General features: G+C 43.6%; 1 protein-coding gene across 1 annotated transcript in view; it reads left to right on the forward strand.

Annotated features, from left to right (window-relative positions):
* MAP3K13 (mitogen-activated protein kinase kinase kinase 13) overlaps positions 1-17,206 on the forward strand; it is a 73,160-nt gene that overhangs the window by 14,380 nt on the left and 41,574 nt on the right. Inside the window, 1 exon segment of the mRNA XM_048314920.1 lies at positions 11,807-11,952. The gene's annotated coding sequence lies outside the window, so the exon portion shown is untranslated.

Consider the following 17,206-nt stretch of genomic DNA (forward strand, 5'->3'; position numbering starts at 1 on the left):
AACTTAGTGGTGGACTCAAACTGTGGTTGCTTGTCTCAGGCACAGACTGCAGGAAATGGAAACTAGCCCCGATTTTTCCCTGATAGAAGAGTTTCCAAACAGGTTATGTGTCTCCAAAGTAAAGGCTTTCCTGGATGCACTTCTCTAGAAAGTCATAATACATTTATGTAGCATGCTGTCTCTTGCAGTTAAAATGATTGGCAGTTTTTGGGAAGTGCCATCTGAAAAAATGCAAGGGATTTGTTTTCTCACAGCACAGTACAGAAAATTTCCCTTTGCTGTTTCCCCACCAGAAATGGCACAGTTCTGTAACGGAGTAAGGGGTAGGTCACTGCAGTTTGCATTTTGCTTTACTCTGAAAAGAGCTCATCCCTTCAGAGGTGCACATGGTGGTGTTCAAAAACTGCTTCTGCCATCAGCCAAGCCAAATTTGTAATTACATTGCTGTGAAAAATGGGGTTGTGCAGAAACCCATTTGCATCCCTTAAAGAAATTAATGGCACCATGGTGTTGATATTGGACGTTGGGTGATACAAAGTAAAGGTCAGAGTTTGAGATGAGTGCACCTAAAAATTCCTCTCCTTTGGCTAGGGTGGCTGAATGTGATAGTTTAGATTAAAACAGGCCAAGAGAGCCATTTTGAAAGCCAGCTTTTGAAAGCCAGGCCTTTGAGCTCCATGCCTTAACTAGTGGATGCAATTATACATTTCACTGGTGTGTAATACTTACTGAAGTTTCTGTTCTTAAGTATGGTAAATGCTTTTGCATAGTGCTTAAAAGGTTGGCCAAAAATTCTATCTTGCATAAACAATAGCTCTGTTTTAAGGTTGGATAGAAATTTAGCTTATTGTGAGCTCTTGGAATGAATGCTGTCAAATGAGCTTTTCTGAGTTGTCTTAACGCTGAAGGATTTTTATACAAGAAGTTCATATATATATATGTTTTTATATATATGTAAATGGCTGGAGATAAGTCTGGTAAAAATGGGCAATTTGGTTAAAGCAGGAGTTTGAGGAAGTGTTAGAATGGTTGCCTGGGGCTTCAGTATGATTTTGCAGTGCTCTGGATGGTTAATACAGAATAGACTAACTGCTAGGACAGAGAAGCCCAGAATAATTTTCCTTGTCCCAGTTAAGTCAAGAACTATTAGAGCAGTGGAAATAAGGTTTCGACAAGAGGGGAAGAAAGGGTGAGGGATGTGCCAGCTCTCAGTCTTGGTGGTGAGAGGGGAGAGGACCAGAAATTGGAATGGAAGAAGGGTGAGTAGCAGTTACCAGTGAAAATAGACTAATGTTGCATGTAAGTGCATTAGGAATGATTTTCATTCTTTCTGGTGCTTTTTTTTTAAAAAAAACCCCCAAAGTATATGAACAGTTGCAGTAAGACATGGAGGTCAAAGGAATATGGGATTTTCTTTGACCTGCATGTTTGTCAGGAAAGGTTTTTTCTCTGCTTTCAAACCTGATGTTTGGGCCATTTTAAGTCATTTCTCTCCATCCACATCCCTCCAAACCGTGCTGCACTGGCCATGCAGGAGTTTGACCCTCATCCCATGGCTTTGCTTCCCTGGTGCTGGAAGCAGGGAGGGCACAGCAGCTCAGAGGCTCTAGTAAACCCTGTTCACTGTCTAGCTCATACTTAAATGTTTGGAGGAGCGACATCAAGTACTATTTAAATGTACCTTTCCCACCTTTTCCTAAGGTATATTTCTCTCCTGTCATGTGTTGAGGTGTTGGATTGCGACACTGCAATAGAAGTAACATTTCTGAGCAGAATATTGAAGGACCAAGATCTTGACAGGGGGGTTGTGTGAGAGGAATCTTTAACCTTCTCTCTGCAGCACCCTGGGGTGGTTCGCTGGGTTCACTGGGAGTTACTCAGGAAGCAGAATTTCTAGTCTCTTTTGGGATTGCAAGTGTAACAAGACAACTGGGAGGAATGAGAAGGTGTTGTGGTGTTAGACAACAGTCCCACGTGCAGCTGCAGCTGTGAAGGCTGTGTGCTCAGTAGCCATGAGCAGGAACCATTATGTTTTCTGGCTGATGATGGCCTTCTAGCCCAAGATGACAATCAATAACTGAGCTGTAAGAAGAAATGGGCTCCTTGCTAAAGGAGATCTTCTGCTCTGCTCTTCTTTGCAAGAAGCTAGCTCAGCATTGTGCTTGAGGATTGATCTTCAGGGCTAATTTCTGGTAGTGCTTTATCTTTATTCTCCTATCAGCAGTCTGGCTTCAGAACCCTCCAGACCTCATTCCATTATTCCCTTGGCCAAGGGAGTGTCGAATGCAATACTCCTGAGCAGTTCATTCGACTGTGCTACCCTGCCCTTTGCCCATCTTTGGGATGGCCATAAACGGATGGACCAGTGTGTTCAGGCTTGCAGGAGACACTACAGGGCCTAGAGAACATACTTCTACCCATTCTGAGCTGATGATGTGTCTGGAGCAAGAGGAACTGTTCCCACACTTGGGTAAAAATACAATCCCTTCCCTCTCTCTCTCTGGTTGGTATTTTGCAACATCAAGGTTAATTTCTGTGGTTTTCAGGCTAAAATACATATGTTCCTGTGTAGTTGAGATTCCTTATCTGTACAATACATTTGCTTTTAAAGTACTGAGAGCAACGATCCTGTTTCTGCAATGCCTCCCTCCCCGTGGAGCACGTGGGAAGGAAGAGGTTTGATCAACCTGTTTGTTACAGAGGAGAGTAAAGGCAAACCCAGAGGAGAGGCAGAAGGGACCATTAAGTGTTCTTTTTTTCTCTGCAAGCTCCTCTCATGTGCTGAAGGAAATTGTTCTTCTTGTCATCTCAGATGATTATATTCACAAAATCCGACCCCGAAATATCATCCCTGTATTAGACACTGACCATCTACAGTCAGAGTCTTATTTTGTGCCTTTATTTTGATTACCTTTGTTACCTCGGGCACTTGGCAGGAGCAAAAAGCCTCATCATTCTGATTGCTTCGGTTTCCCAAGATGTCTTTTGAGAGAAAATGTTTCCTGAGCTTTGTTGCAACCTCTTAAGTAGAATTTGGTCTTTCTGGGAACCATGTGAGATCAAGTGATTGCCTGGAGCAAGGGAAGGTACTGAAGCTGCAATAGCGAAGACCTTGATATCAAAGGCCACCTGCTACTGCTCTCCATCCCTTCAGCCTTGAATTTACCAGGTTATAAATTCACCTTGTCTTCCAATGGAATGGCTGGCAGGTCCTCAACAGGTGAACAGGGCAGTTTCTCAGGGATTAGTTCACATTTGTGTGCCAGCCAGAAATTTCCTCCTGCATAAACTTTTGTCTAGAACTAATACTGAATTGTCTTTTGGCCTTCTTTCTGGGTGCTCCTTTTACTATTTTCTTGGTCTTCCTGGTGTCAGTCAACAAGTCCACGTCAGCAGGTAGCTTTGACTTTCAGGTTTGCAACCCAGCTTACACGGGCACCTGGTAGGAGTAGAAATTACTGTCCCACTGTAGAATTCTAATAGTTGTCTGTTTTTTCCCAGACCTTGGTTTATTGATCAGCTTGTGTAAAGAATTTCTTATGAAAAACTTAAATGAACTCCTGAACACTTTCTGGTTGAAGAAAATGGAGAAAAATATCTTATAGTCTGTATTGATGTGGCTGAACTAAACACACACAACATTGATTAACCTGGGTCTTCTGCTCATGGTGTGTATTTTCTTTACTGTGCTCAGTCAGAAACGCATTTCTAGCAAGCTGAGATTGTATTTATGGAGTGAACTGTGTGAGTGTTGTAATACTCATGAAAAAAATCTTTGCTAGGACCACTGTCCACGTCCAGGCCTGCAGGGCCGTGATCCATCTCCGGTGTTCTGGTCACATACCCTTGTGGCCTTTCCTCACCTTGGATCTACAGCATAAAGGACAGAGCATCTATTCGGGCATTTTGCTTATAAGCAGCTTTAGTAGTTTAGTTTAGAATAGCTGTTCTAACATTTTTTCATTTCAGCCTCAACACAGATGCAGCCCCATCAGCGCTGTGTAGGTTCAGGTATTGCAGTATATGCAGGTGACATTGTTTTTTTCTTTGGTTTGTTTTGTCTGCTGTTTGGCACAAGAGAGACTCCCCTGGCCCCCCTGCTGCCAGCAATTACAGACAGTTGCCAGTCCCCAGTGGGAATAAGTATTTCCAGCCAATATTTACAGCTGGTTCTGTCCTGGAGGGATGGAGCTGCTGCTGTCAGCTGGAGGTGAAGGAGGTTTCCTTTTGACTCTCCAGCAAGCAAGGTGTAAAATGCAGCTCTGGTGGTGGCTGGAAGAAGGTTTTGATGGGTTTTTTTTATGGCTCAAGCTATTTAATGTGTCTGTGCTTTCCTCTGAAGCAGAGGGTCCTGGTCTGGGGAGTGTCACCTCAGTCCTGGTGAGGAGAGAGCCTCCCTGGCACAAAGCATGACAGGCTGAGCTCCTGGGGTGTTCTGAGAGTCTGTCCAAGAGCTGCTTCCTTGGAGTGTTCTCCCTTCTGCAGCCTTGGTACAGTACGAGGGTGAGGTCACCAGCCAGCGTTTGGTGAGAGATGGGACTGCTTCCCTTACTCAGTGCCATCCATCTTGTATATTCAGAGTGAGTTCTCATAAGAAAAAATGCCATGGTTGTGTCACAGGAGATTGCAGTTACAGTAGAATCATGTCATAATGTGTAAATGTTTAATGTTTCCTGTCATTTGAGTAGCAGGGCACACCAGCATTTTCCTTGTCATCTGTATCTTTTTAGTGTTGGACTTGGCTTCATTCTCCAAAGGCCTGCAAAGGTCATTGTTTTGCAAGGAGAAATGCCATGACATCAGCTTTTGGGAAGCTGAAAATCCAGAGCAGCCAGCAGGGACAACTGAGGTCCTGCTTTATCAGAGGTGATGCCTTCCTATGTCAGGTGTGTGTGGAAGAGTCCAGGGTGCTGTCCTGGCATTGCAAGTTTTTTTCCCAGCAGCTTAATGCAGTGAAAAAGAGACTTCTGGTATGTCTGTATCTGCAATGAGTGGTTGTGTCCTTGGGGGTTCATCAGGGCTTTGCTGTGGGTTTCTGTTTCCTCCTAATTTTTTTCACAAGCAGTAAACCACTTGTTGGGAGTTGCATCTCATGGTCACTTTCTCAAATACACTCCCAGCCTTGAGGAGAGTGCAAAATATAAGAATACTAGTGTATATGTTTTTAAATCTGTTCATGCTTTTAAAAGAGAAAATCTGTACTGATGGATGACCTTCACTTGTTATGTGGAGATTTTCCAGAGGCTGGACAGATTTGTGGTGCACTATTCCCTACCTTACCAGTGTGTTCAGCTGGATCAGGCTCTCCTACAGGGAGTGAGGGAGGCTGAGCCAGAGGGTTTCCTGCTCTCATTCTGAGCCTGTCTAGGCAGTTCTTGGGCATAGCTGGCTTTGGGATAAGTGACATAATTCCAATAAAACAGTTATGCTGCTGGGGTAAAATCGGGGTCTAATTGAACCTTTGTGCTTGGTTTTAGTGAAGCCACGTTTCTCTTTAGGATTGCAGACTGGGAGGAAGACTAGATATGCTGATGGAGGCAGCAGAGGAGTTGTCTGAATTTCAGCAAGTGGATATAGAAGCAGGAAAAAGAGTGAAGCTTGAGGTGAGAAAGATATAAATAGGGAAAGGAAATAGGCTTCTCTCTGACGGTGGAGGGGAAAGAAGCAGATAATCAGGTGGCAATCTAAGGGAAGTAAAGAGCAGGAAAGGGAAGAAGAATGGAGCTGGAGATCTCACAGGGGTCATGGAATGCATTTATTTCTTTTTCAGACTGTTCATGCATTTTAGGCAGGAAGAAACACCAATTAGCAACTTTTCTTCAGGATTTATTTAACCAATCTGAGCTTACTGTTTTGAGTGGGATGGGAATAACTCAAGGAAGTGATGGGGAAAGAATGATCCTGACTGGTAAGTTTTATTTGTTAGGAAAGGAGCACAGAGAGAAAGTCAGTCCTTGCAGGGACAGTTTTGCAAGAGGAACAGTTCCAGTTGGGTCCTTTCTCTGCTCCCAGGGCCTGGGGATCCATTTTTTTCAGTGTTTCCACGTGCATCTTCCTTCTGTGTTCTTGCAGGCAGCATGATGCCTTTTGTCAGCGATCTGCAGCCCTGGCTGCTTCCTCAGGTGTGGTGCAGTAGCTCTTGTTGTCCCCTGCACTGTGTTGGGCTGTCAGAGCTGGGAGCACTCCAGAGCTCCATGTGTGCTGCTCACCCTCGTGCTGCTGCCCTGAGCAGAGAGAAGAGAGGGAGCTGAGTGTGTTGCTGGCCTGTGCAGCTCTGTTTGTAGTGCCAGGTGTGAAAATCTCCCTGCTTTTCTCCTATTTTATTTTTATACTTACGTTCTCACTGTGTGTCATCTAGAAATCAAAGCAGGAGTGTGCAGTTCAGCAACAGCAGCAGAACTGTGCTTACTACTAATCTGCTGCTTTGCTCAAATTAAACATTTATGGGGCCAGAGACTCCTCACTGCTCCATCTCAAATCTTTCAGCCTCCTACACTGTGATGATTCTTTTCTTTGCATTTTGACGCAGCTCCTCTAAGAAATACAGTGAAATCAAATTATCCTCCACTGGCCTCTCTCCCCATCTTTCCTTTGTGTGCCCAGTTTGCTTTTTTCCCTTCACCAGGACGTACGGGGGGCAGCTGTTGGCAGAAGCAATGCTTTCTATTCCCTGTGAGTTGAGGTTCCCCCCCTGTCTGATGGGCAGAGATGTGCCCTCAGTTATTGGTACCTGTTTCTGTTCCCTGCTCTGTTCCCAGGTGGTGTGATTGGGTAGGAGCTCCTCACTCCTGGAAGCAGGGAATAACCCAGTGCTGCAGCACACTGCCTGTCTATGCTCCAAGCTGTGTTGGCTGCCTTGGTCTCCATGGAGAGCAGTGGGATGCTTTCCAAGGCCTGGATCTCATCTGCCCCTGCTCTGTGGCCTGGAGTGAAGCCTGGGCAGTAGTTCTGTTCCTTGGGCACACCGGAGTGGAGATAACTTCTGCAAAAGAAGGGTTGTTCCTGAGCCTTGCCAGAGGCTTTTACAGGACCTAGTGCTCAATTTTCCCTGCCAGAGCATGGTCTACTTCTTTGATTTAAGTTTTCTAGCTTAAAGCAGTGCTGCATGGATGCTGAAAGCCCACGCTCCTAAAATAGATCGAGTAGAACGAGCACTTTAGTGCTGACTCCTCTTCAGGAGAGGAGAGGAGAGGGAAGGTAACAATGAGCAGATGGCAGGTATTAGTCATATCACCTAATTTATCTGAGCACCTCAGACCCCATGGGCACAAAGGTGCTGGGGGAACCTGGAGGGAAGGAATCCTCCCAGCAAACCAGGCTGGGTGTTGGAGTTGTGCAGGCAGAGGGACCTGAGAAAATGAGGGGACTTGCAGCCAGATGCTAACCCAAGGACAGTTTGTTCTCAGAGAGCCCTGGCCAGAGCCTGGGCCTACATTTACCTGCCCAGTTTTCCAAGCCATTCCCTCATGTATTTGACAAGCCCTCAGAGCATCACTCCTTGGAGCTCCCATGCTTTGCTCCCTCTGCAGAAGGGGTAGAACGAAGGTCCAGTACCTGAGAAATAACTGAATTCCCCTAATTTCAGGATCAGCTGAAATGGCATTATCCTAGCTTCTACTCTAATAAACACAGGACAGAAGCTGCTCCATCTTTTCTTGTGGTATCTAAATTGCCAGTATGCACCTTGCAGTCCAGTTGGGCTGGCTCAGCACCCCCTCCCTTCCCCAGGTCCTTGGTATCCACATGTTGGCCCTGGCCCAGCTGGCAGTGGGCTCATAGGAGAGCCTGGAGATGCTCCCTCCTGCTGGTGTGCTGGGAACACGGCATGGAAATGAAATGAAGGATCTGTACAGTCCCTTGTACAGCAGTGGCTTCCAGTAAACCTGACACCACGGAGCAGGTAGGGCATGGAAGTATCTACAGAGGCAGCGTGGCAGTGCTGCACTTCCAGTTGCTTGCTCTGGCTGCACTGTTTGTATAATCATTTACTTCAAACCCAGCCTGGCCAAAAGGCAGCTGTGGGCACTGCCACAGTAGAGGGAAGGGAGGTTCAAATTTGGGCTCTTTTGACTCCCCTGTGCAGAGATGGGGTCATCAGGAATCACAGCATTGCTATGCTCTCCCTGAAGAATGGTGGTATCTTTATTTTTATTTTTTTCCCCATTTGTTTTGGGTTTTTATTGTTCTAAATCTTCAACAGCAGAGGCTGAATGTGTGGTCTCCTCCTCTTTCTCCTCTTTCGTTTCAACTTTTTGGCAATAATTCCTAAAGAGCTGCTCTGCTGGAGTTACTTCCATCATTTTTCACACTTGTGCTGAGCCCTCTGCAGAAGCCAAGCACCCCGTGGGCCTCTGAATTACAAATACCATTTTGGTGGCACCTTGCATCCTTGGGCTTCAGCTTCTGCCAAGCACCTAATGAATGTAGGAAGCGAGTAAAACACTTCTGCTGTGAGCTCTGCTCTGATACCTGAGGGGTTAAACTAAGCTCTGTTTATTAGTGTTGAGCTTTAAATTGTGCCAGAGCGTTTGAAAATGCAGCAGTGGACAGGGCAGCAGGCAGTGAACACCGTTAAATGACAATACTGTTCAATATTTGCTGTTAATTGAGAGAGGCAGCAGCTGCTGGTATGCAGCTTCAGCCAGGATGAATTAGTAATGAGTCTGTAACTGGGCTTTTTTTTTTTCCTGGTTTAAGGTTGCATCAGCCCTTTACAGTTCAGTAACGTGGTTGGGATAGAAATAAAAACCATAGCATGCCCTAAATTGAAGATTTTGTTTTTGTTTTCCAGTGAGTTGTCATGGAGCTTGGTGTCAGCGATGAATTTGGCAGCAGTAATAAAACTGCCTTGTATTTAAGGACCAAACTTAAAGATTTTGGTTAGCTTTTCCATGCTGTGTGGCAGCCAGTGGGAATGCAGCAGGCAAAGCAAGCTCCTCCTTTGAAAGAAAGCACTTTTGGTGGGTTCTCAGGTGTTTTCGGTCAAACAGGAGTTTTGGTTGAAGTTTCTTTGCTGGCACTGCTGCAGGTGGTGGGGTATGAGAACGTTCTGTCCCTTGCTGCAGGGGCAGGAGGAGAGGGAGCACTAATTCAGCATTTCCCTTGTCCTTTCCTTGCACTTTTGCCATGCATGTGTGTTGAGCTTAACCTTTGAAAACCTGCTGATAAGCTGTTATCAGCCAACGGTTAAAATAACAAACCCTCCCACCTTGCTGAGTTGGGATACGGACTTCCCAAGGCTTCAGAGCCTGGGGATGGAACAGGAACATCATTAATCCAGGGCAGCCAGGCTGGGGGCAAAGTTTGCTCTCTGAAGAAACCAGCCACAGCTGCTGCTTTCCTGCTGTTTATGTAACCTGCCCAGCAAGTATTTATTTTGCACAAAACGCTTTATTTTGAGCTATAGATGTTGTTATGAAAGGTCAAAACTGTGTTCTAGTGGTTTTTAGCAGATCTGAAGTGGGGCACAGGAAATGAAATTCCAGCTCAGTTGAAAACAATGCCAACAGTCCTATTGATTTCAGCACAGCTCGGCTTTCACCACAAGTAGAAGAATTTCGAAGCAAATAATGTTTTGTTTGTTCAGTTCTTTAAACAAAAATCCATCTGCAGGGGTTTGCACTTGAATCCAAATGGTCAGAATTCTGCTGGTATTTTGGTAGGATAAGAAATACTAGATTGGAAGAATTCTTTGGGTCCACAATGGTTATGTTAAAGAGGAAAAATAAAATCCAATCAGCAGGTGTGTTTGTAACCCTGTTCCCAGCTGGGGTGATTTCTGTGCTGGCTTTTGGGTCTGTCCTGTTCACATCAGCCGTTTTCACCCAGTGAGTAAGTGCTTTTATGCTTTCTTGTGGGCTTGAAGCTGCCACACACCATGCTGGCTTCTGGACCGGATTGTAGAGGCAGGAAATCTTTCAGGTTGGATGTGGGAAGCAAGTGTTAAAAGCCAATCGAAGGCTATAAAAGGTGGTGGTAAATGGAGCTGCAGGAAGAGCTGAACTCCTCTGGTGCTGAAAGTCCTCCGGCCCCACAAGTCCCTTCCTGTTTAGGCACTGACCATTCCCACCTTGGCTGCCAGTTATCAAATGGTGGTTTTAAACCTGTCCTTAAAAGCTGTATTTTTTTCGTGTGAATTGCAGTAATTTATTCCAGTGGCATTTGGCCAACTTTGGGCATCTGGTGTCTCATGTTTTTTATGAACATCTCTCCAATTTTCTCTGCTGTCTCCTATATATGTATGTGAATTGTGTTTACAAGGATAAGGTATCCCAATGCATTTTTTCCTATTTTTGTGTGGTTTTGATTCTTTCAATCTTTATTATTGTTTCATCTGTAGTATTGCTTACAGTGTTCATTTTTTTAAGCAAGAAAATAAACCTTCTGTTTACATGCACCATTCCTGTCTTAAAATAGTGGTAAAAATTATAATTACTGGCTTTTGAGGCTTTTTTCATTGATTTAGTAGAACTGTGTAATTTCCTTGTGAACAAAGGCAAATATTTACATTTTTAATATATTAAAGTATAAATGATAAAGTTTGTCTAATAAAACTGTTAAAATACATGTATGTTCAGTCTAGATTTTATTTGGAAATTGTTCTGTAATTAAAATAGCTCGTGCAGGGCTGGTATGGGGTCACAGAGGCTGCAAACTGGTACTTTCCTGTGCAAGAATATTGCTATATCATCATCCTCCTGTTGCCCAAATAGAGTCTCTGAATGGAGCCTAACCTGGACCTCACAAGCTTTTCCTTGTTGGGAATGTGGAATTACCTGTCCTGTTTTTGTGGCAAACCAGCAAAGATAAGGAGAGACCTAAAATGAAATGACAGTGGTGAACAAAACTTAGTGTTTTTCTCAAATACAGTTGGCGCTTGCTCCTACTCCAGCAAAAAATTAGGAATGTGCTGAACTTCCCAAACATTGGGAGTGGCCTTGAGAGCAGCTCATTTGTGGTGCAGAATGTGAGGCAGATGGTGCCACATGGATTTTTTTTTTGTCTAAAGTCTCTTAATTTTGGCAAGACACTGGTGCTAGGGTATTTCTAATCCCTCAGTGTGGTAGTAGCTGGGTTGTGTCTGAAGGATATAAGGAAAACAGTATTTGTGGGTAGAGAGAAACTCTTAGTGTTTGCATTAAAGTTCTGTAATTTCAGGGTGTTGATTTATCTTTAACTTTATGAAGAGCTGGGCTAAGTCTTGCAGCCTGTGAAATTTGGGGGGGGAGCGGGGCAGGGGGTGGAAAAAAGATGAAGTGGGCTCAGGACTGAGAGTCTCAGTAGTTGTTGTCTCTCTCCTTGCATGTTTCTGGTAGTAACAGGAATAATGATATTGTGAGTTGTATGTACGTAGGAGGACTGTAATAAGTTATGCTTTTCCTAAAATTTGCTTAAAATTAGGAAAACAAATAGCTTGGAGTTTGGGTATAAAATTAAGTGTAAAATATCATTAATAGATTACCTTGAAGTACGTTATTTTACAGGCTAATCAAATCCTGATGTAATTTTGTAATGTGGAAAGCTCTGAGCTATTTACTGGAGCTGCTTGCTTAATTTAGATTAAAATTGTACCATAAAAGGATTATAGAGTGTGTGCCTGTGCTAAGAAAGGATGTACTAAATATGTTGAGGTATTTTTCTACTCCCAGCTTCTTTTTGAGAGTGCATACTTAATTTTGGATGTTCTCTGCTGTCTTCGAATGTGCCACGTAACATCACGATGTGCTGTGGGGATGTGCTGGGCTGATCTTGGGAGCATTTTTTCAATACACTTCAGCAGGATTCTGAGCTTTCTTGTTCTTTCTAGAGAGAAGAATTCAGTGCTGGACTGTCCTAGATGTTACCCATGGTGCAGCTTCCGAGGACAGCTTGATTTCTGTGACTTGAAGAGGAGGCACATGTGCAGTGAGCCAAGAGGACATGGGCTTCCAGTGCTTCTGGAACAATGATCAGGTATCAGCAGTGTTGATATTTGGATTGTAGTAACTAGTCAGAAACTCAAAAAGATCTCAAATGATAACGTGCTCACTCCTGCAGTTGTCCTTAAATTCTAAACATGCTTCCCTTTCTAAGGTAGGGATGAGCTGAGTTCACCTCCTCGTTTTATGTTGTGTCCAGAGCCATTTCCCTGCTGTCCCTGCAGAGACCTGGTGGGATCCAGCTCCCATGGGAGTAACAGGAAGGGACAAGTGCCAAAGGGGTGTGTGCATAGACTGAGGTGAAGTTAATCTTAGTATTTACATTTTTCCAGTATAACTTGGAGTCTGAAAGCATTTGAATCTATTAATTCCAGTGTATTGATGTTGTGAGGGGATAGCTTTAGGATATTATTTTCCATTGTTATAAGTACTTTTTCATGGTATTTCCCTGGTGATTGGCTGGAGAATGTAGATTCTGAGAGGAATCCAGGCTGTTGTAGCTGGAGTAGAGACGCCAGCAAAGTTCCAGAAACGCAGAGATTAATGGTTTGTTTTGGATATTGCTGTTCCTAGGAATATATTATCTCTTGATTCTGTGCCATATATGTAATTCTGTAGTGTAACTACATCTATTTTATGTATTAAAACTTAAGTTGTAAAACTTGTATGTTAGCAAACCACATATATCTGTCTATATGAAGAACTGAAAAGGAGCAAACTCTATAAAAATTCCGTAAGCTTTGGGGAATTAAGTTTAGAAGAATATGTGAAAAATAGTTTCTTGTTTTCTTTGTAGATGCTAGTTGAAAAATCATTTATTCTTGTCTATAAAATTATCTAGAGTTTTCTTCAGTTAGTTAGCTGGATATCTGTGTAATGCAAGAAAATGTGGTTGTTTCACTCCAGGAGACTGAAAATGGTTTTGTTCTACACATTTTCTTTATGTTTGTGTGGTCTTTGTTGTACAGAGATGCTTCATGCAGAGAAAGCTACAGATACGTAATTTTAGGATGTGCCTGAGCTGCCTCTGAGTGGGATTGCAGGAAGATGTGAGATGGAGCTACATTTTGGGATTTGTTTCTTAATATAAAAGCTGTCAATTTTTTACCCATTCTGTGAGGAGTGGTGGGTGCTGTAGAGGCAGAGCATCCATATATTTAGATTCTGGCTGTCTCTTATTACGAGCTATAATTAAGGTGAAGTATTTTGCTGAAGAATTGAATTCTCCCTTGATTTGAACCTGCTTCCATCTCAGTGAAAGCAATTAGTTGCTTGAACCACCCTGTCCTTGCTTCATCAGTGACAATTCATCAGTTGCTTCATCGACATTGCTGCTTCTAATTTATCTGATTTTTTGTGGTTAATAGACAAAGCACTCTATATGGGAGTGCTCTGTATGATGGTGGTGAGTAGAGAAGGCTTGAGGATGGAAGGTGTGGCCCTAAGGGGGACTGTGACAGTTACAGAGGACTAGAGGTTATGAAACACTCCCGTGAAGCCCTGGGAGGTCCCAGGGTTAATGCTTCAGCTGATGTGCTTCTGAACATGGCTCTCAGTCAGCCTCTCTTAGCCATGACTTGAATTTACTGCTGTGCTGCTGGTTTTCCCTGGATGGGCAAATCCTGTGCAATACACAGCTGCTGGTTTGAGCTGGAGTATTGGCAAAGTTTGATGTGCTCCTTAGGTGAAGTCTGTTTAACTTTTGGTTGTCCCTTAAGATCAGTTCTGTGATTTAATTCCGAAAATATTTGGGGTGCTGTGCAGTGACCCCTTTGGGGTGCCTTCTCCATCATACTGCAGTGTCCAACATTGTGCTTGAAAACAAGGACCCAACCCTACTGCTGACACGTTCAGTGTTCTAAACCCCAATATTCTGCTAATCATGACAGTAACTATTTAAAGTGCTGTCACAAGTCATGAAGTGAGTAATTCTGCGTCGTGATACCTCACACAGATTAAGAGGGCTCTTCTGGGGTCTGCAGTGAGCACTGGGGGAGCAGAAGTCCCTTGGGAGGGAGGAAAAAAGAAGCAGTGAGCTCTGAAGCAAAACCTACTGAAAGCTTCGTGAGTGGCACGAGTCTGGGAGGAAGATGCTGAGCAGGTTTTGTTTGCCTGGAGAATATTTACATAGAGCTGATCCACTCTTCTTGAAGGAACTTTATCACAGTACTACAGAGAAAACTGTTGGTACTAAATATAGAGCCTTATTCTGGGAGTCTCATGACTTGAGTTCTGCTATCTTAATGGGCTTTCAGCAGTTTTTGTAGGTTTTTTGGTAGAAAATCTGAATAATACTCCTCAAAGGGGTTGTGTAAGAGTAGCAAGGAGAGAAAGATTTAATTTGGTGAGACCTTGCACTCCAAGAGATCAGAGGAATTTTTCAGCTCCTGCTGTTGCTGCAAAGCTTTCAGTGCTTCCATATCTTCACAGAAGATCCCTCTGAGGTTCCAAAAGTTCATCTTGATCTTTTCCATCAAAGTAATATCACTATTGCTGGATGGTTTTGTAAGATGATTTTTTTTTTCTTTCCTTCCTAGTGGAGGAAACAACTTAAGGTCCTTAGGCTGCTACTTCACTGTTTACCATTTAGAAAAGTTCTTCTCACAGCCTAAGTAATTTTTTCTTGTTGCACTTTGAGTGCATTGTTTTCCTGCTCACCACAGATGTGGAGTATGAATTCCCTCTTTCTTTGCAGAAACTGTTTCTGTATTTAATAGAAACATATCATATCTCATTCTTAGCTTCTCATTTCACTCTGTCCAGACTGAGCCACCTCACTGAGTTACCTTCCCCATCCCTCAGAGCTCACCTGATGACCTGTCTGCCTTTGCTTGTTGTTCTGGGGTGGTTTCTCACATTCCTGACAAGCCTTTCCCAAAAGTGAACTTTCCCAAAGGCTTCATCAAAACTGAGAGAAACAGGAATTTGTGTTCCTGTCAATGGATAGAAGTGCCTTGTTTGTGACAACTGGATATTTATAATTTGTGCTCAGTCCCTGATCCTCTCCATCCCCAATCCTTATCTACAGTGCAGCTGCTCAGCAGTTGTTTCTATATTTATGCAGGTGATTTTTTTTCCATCTGAACAACACTTGACCTTGGGGAATTGGACTGCATTTTTAATCACTTCTTCAGTTTCATTAATTCCTCCCTGCAATAGCTTCCCATTTATGCATGTCTTTTTGTGGCAATAACATAAATTATGGGACTTTTCTTTCCACATGGCACTAATACTGAGGCTTCGTTGTCAGGTCTTACTGCTTTTTGCAGGTTCCTCACCTGGCAGAGGAAAGGTGACTGTAGCTCAGCTGGCTTTAGAAGTGTCCCTCTTAACTGCTATTTATGAATACTTTTAAAACTTTTAAGTTCAGTATTTCTCACTGCTGGAAACTCTATTAGAGTTAATTACTGTTATGGAAGACTTGATTTCAGCCTGTTCTCAGGGAGGAATATTGTTTTGTGCCTGTTTCTCTGAACAAATAGATCTGGGTTTCTCACATGGCCTCTGCCCAGCTGGCCACCACCACTGTCAGTCTGGGGAGGCTGTTGTTCACTTGCTGCATTAGCTGCCCTTTCAGCAGCTATAATGTCTCTTAGGTAGCACCATTTTCCTTCCTGATGGAATTCCAGAACTTCTCTTTATGTCTCAGGAGCTGGGCTGCCATCCTTCAGAAGATGAAAGTCTGCAAATGGAGTTTCTTGAACTTTCCCAGCCTCATCAGTGCATATTCTTAACATTACAGTGTTATGTCTCCTCCTAAAACTACAGACTCGAACCCCAAAGGCAGGGCTCACCTGGGACACAGGAGGGGAAGCCACTCAGAAACTCCTTAAGAAAGGAATCTCATGCCTAAACAAGCAATGCTTTTTGCCTTGTCATTGTCTTTTAGTGCCTTCAGTGTCTTTATTTTACTTTATTGTTGATTCCTGGAGTGTTGCTGAAGGCAATAGAAGGTTAAAGGAAATCACTGTAATTGTTGTGTGCTCCTACCCATCATGGCTTGCAGAGCACACCAAAAAACACTACAGGCAACAGCGTGGAAGGTGGCTTTGTGTAAGAAACCTCACTTTTGGGTAACAGAAGTTGGTAGTACTTTGATTTGGAGACTGCAATGGTGGTACAAGTGTCTGTTAGTCTTCTTGAGTAGCTGTTAGGAATACTCTTGTGAGAAGAGGAGCTTTCCCTTGGGATATTGCAGGTCTGTGAGTCTGTGCCCGTTTCCAGCTCCCTGCTTTCATTTTTAAGCAGACCCAGAGATCTCTTGGTGGCTCACTGTAGCTGCTGTTCAAAGAGCAGAGGCAGATCTCAAGTGTCTGATCTGAGAGGCTCTGAGCCATGTTCTGGGCACAGCCCTTTTGCCTGGGGAGGAGCAACTTGGGCACCAAAACCTACCCCCAGCTTTGTTTTACCCCTTAATTTGTGTGGGACTCATCTCCCAGCTACAGGCTCTGGGCTGTGGCGACTCAGGAATGGGGTCTGAAATCACCAGGGCTGTCCTGTTGTAAACAGACCCCCTTTCCAGACAGGGCTCCTGTCTGGAATTGCAGCTCACCTTTGTCTGGGGGTTGCACATGTCCCACTTTGGGGCTTTTTCTCTTTTGTTCTGGTCACACTTCTCAGCTCTCAACGCTGGTCCTGTCAAATCACAGTCTTGTTCACCTGCCTCTGCAGGGAGGACTTCTCAGAGTCCCAGGTCTGAGCACATTCTGGATAAAATCCTATACAATAAATACATACATTTCATTCCTGGTCTTAGTAAAGTGCCATTGAGAGAATTGATTTTAAATTGTGTTGTATTTGGCCTGTTGAGTGTGTAAGAGAGGTACAAAATCACAAAGAAAAGGAAGAAGAATAAAATAAATTGGCCTATACTACTGTGTTACATGTTCAATTCTTTCACAATACTCCAGTCTCCTGTAACTGATATTTCTGGAATACTGGGGCATCAAATAGGCTCTAGTCATAAATCTCTGTAAACAGCAAGTTTGGAAGGATGTAACAAAGAAGCTTTGCTCCTTACAAAAGAGAAAGGTGACTTGCACTAGGTCAGGTCTGGACATAATGACAGCATGAACAAGAATCCGATTCTATGATTCTGATTTTCTCCTTCCATCCTGTCAGCCACTTACTACTGAAGGTTAGGACACTCACAAGAGGGATGTGTGCCTAGGGCTGGGAAGAGTGGATTCAAGATTTCACAGATGTTTAGAACTTGACAATGAAATGCCCCTCTCACCACCTTATCTATGCAAATATTTACCCAGGCGTTTGCGAATCATTTGCTGTCT

Source organism: Corvus hawaiiensis, chromosome 10 (genome assembly GCF_020740725.1).
Source record: "Corvus hawaiiensis isolate bCorHaw1 chromosome 10, bCorHaw1.pri.cur, whole genome shotgun sequence".
Classification (NCBI taxonomy): domain Eukaryota; kingdom Metazoa; phylum Chordata; class Aves; order Passeriformes; family Corvidae; genus Corvus; species Corvus hawaiiensis.